We start from the raw sequence: 2,500 nt of genomic DNA on the forward strand, positions 1-2,500 counted from the left end.
TGCAAATCGATCGTCGGAGCTGGGTATAGGGGCGAAAGACTAATCGAACCATCTAGTAGCTGGTTCCCTCCGAAGTTTCCCTCAGGATAGCTGGTGCTCGTACGAGTCTCATCCGGTAAAGCGAATGATTAGAGGCCTTGGGGCCGAAACGACCTCAACCTATTCTCAAACTTTAAATGGGTGAGATCTCCGGCTTGCTTGATATGCTGAAGCCGCGAGCAAACGACTCGGATCGGAGTGCCAAGTGGGCCACTTTTGGTAAGCAGAACTGGCGCTGTGGGATGAACCAAACGCCGAGTTAAGGCGCCCGAATCGACGCTCATGGGAAACCATGAAAGGCGTTGGTTGCTTAAGACAGCAGGACGGTGGCCATGGAAGTCGGAATCCGCTAAGGAGTGTGTAACAACTCACCTGCCGAAGCAACTAGCCCTGAAAATGGATGGCGCTGAAGCGTCGTGCCTATACTCGGCCGTCAGTCTGGCAGTCATGGCCGGTCCTTGCGGCCGGCCGCGAAGCCCTGACGAGTAGGAGGGTCGCGGCGGTGGGCGCAGAAGGGTCTGGGCGTGAGCCTGCCTGGAGCCGCCGTCGGTGCAGATCTTGGTGGTAGTAGCAAATACTCCAGCGAGGCCCTGGAGGGCTGACGCGGAGAAGGGTTTCGTGTGAACAGCCGTTGCACACGAGTCAGTCGATCCTAAGCCCTAGGAGAAATCCGATGTTGATGGGGGCCGTCATAGCATGATGCGCTTTGTGCTGGCCCCCGTTGGGCGAAAGGGAATCCGGTTCCTATTCCGGAACCCGGCAGCGGAACCGATACAAGTCGGGCCCCTCTTTTAGAGATGCTCGTCGGGGTAACCCAAAAGGACCCGGAGACGCCGTCGGGAGATCGGGGAAGAGTTTTCTTTTCTGCATGAGCGTTCGAGTTCCCTGGAATCCTCTAGCAGGGAGATAGGGTTTGGAACGCGAAGAGCACCGCAGTTGCGGCGGTGTCCCGATCTTCCCCTCGGACCTTGAAAATCCGGGAGAGGGCCACGTGGAGGTGTCGCGCCGGTTCGTACCCATATCCGCAGCAGGTCTCCAAGGTGAAGAGCCTCTAGTCGATAGAATAATGTAGGTAAGGGAAGTCGGCAAATTGGATCCGTAACTTCGGGATAAGGATTGGCTCTGAGGATCGGGGCGTGTCGGGCTTGGTCGGGAAGTGGGTCAGCGCTAACGTGCCGGGCCTGGGCGAGGTGAGTGCCGTAGGGGTGCCGGTAAGTGCGGGCGTTTAGCGCGGGCGTGGTCTGCTCTCGCCGTTGGTCGGCCTCGTGCTGGTCGGCGGTGCAGGATGCGCGCGCCTGCGCGGCGTTCGCGCCCCGGTGCTTCAACCTGCGTGCAGGATCCGAGCTCGGTCCCGTGCCTTGGCCTCCCACGGATCTTCCTTGCTGCGAGGCCGCGTCCGCCTTAGCGAGCTCCTCCGGGGGCGCGCGGGTGCGCGGATTCTCTTCGGCCGCCATTCAACGATCAACTCAGAACTGGCACGGACTGGGGGAATCCGACTGTCTAATTAAAACAAAGCATTGCGATGGCCCTAGCGGGTGTTGACGCAATGTGATTTCTGCCCAGTGCTCTGAATGTCAACGTGAAGAAATTCAAGCAAGCGCGGGTAAACGGCGGGAGTAACTATGACTCTCTTAACCGTCTTTGTTCTTCCTTCTTTATGTCCTTAATTTGTGTTTTTTGTTGTTCTTCCGCACTAATATATATATGTGTATGTTAGTTTTATACTTTTATCTTGTGGTACCGCCCTGTAAGTCCCCACCTCGGTGGTGGACATGGCGTCAAACATCTGCCACGCATTATATATGTATATGTATATATATTTGTGTTATTCAAGTAATTGAATAAAGACGGCTGTTGAATAGCTGTTGAATAGCCAAATGCCTCGTCATCTAATTAGTGACGCGCATGAATGGATTAACGAGATTCCCGCTGTCCCTATCTACTAACCCCCAAGTGTCTGTATTTGAGCTTGCTTGATTATTGTAAAGATCGAACAGTTAAGTGGATTGCGCCAGAACATACAATTACTAGGCATGTTACTAAAGGATGTCCTCAGGGCTCCATTTGTGGTCCTATATTTTGGGACATTTTTACAGAACCCCTCTTAGAGTTGCTGAATAACAGTGAAAATGTAGCCGGTGTAATAGCTTACGCCGATGATTTGTTTGTGATTATAACAGGAGATTCTAGAAATTCTATAGAGACAAGAGCTAACATAATGCTTAATTTAGTAAGTCAGTGGTGTGCTTGTAACAAACTGCAAGTGGCTGTTAACAAAACAAAATACATGTTACTTAAAGGGAAATTATCAGCAGGAAGAGGACCCTCTATAAAACTGCAAGATACTCCAATCAGTCGCGAAGCCATTTGTAGATATCTTGGACTGTATCTAGATGAGGGTTTGAACTTTGGAGCACATATCAAACAAGTGTGTGAGAAGGCTATGAGTCTCATGAATAAG

At 52.2% G+C, this 2,500-nt stretch overlaps 1 non-coding gene across 1 annotated transcript in view; it reads left to right on the forward strand.

The window, feature by feature from the left end:
- Positions 1-2,500, forward strand: part of LOC124728268 — a 6,738-nt gene that overhangs the window by 1,209 nt on the left and 3,029 nt on the right. Inside the window, exon 1 of the ribosomal RNA XR_007007277.1 lies at positions 1-2,500. This exon is cut by the window's left edge and continues 1,209 nt beyond it; it is cut by the window's right edge and continues 3,029 nt beyond it. This is a non-coding gene — a ribosomal RNA (large subunit ribosomal RNA).

This window comes from Schistocerca piceifrons, unplaced genomic scaffold (assembly GCF_021461385.2).
Source record: "Schistocerca piceifrons isolate TAMUIC-IGC-003096 unplaced genomic scaffold, iqSchPice1.1 HiC_scaffold_1143, whole genome shotgun sequence".
Classification (NCBI taxonomy): domain Eukaryota; kingdom Metazoa; phylum Arthropoda; class Insecta; order Orthoptera; family Acrididae; genus Schistocerca; species Schistocerca piceifrons.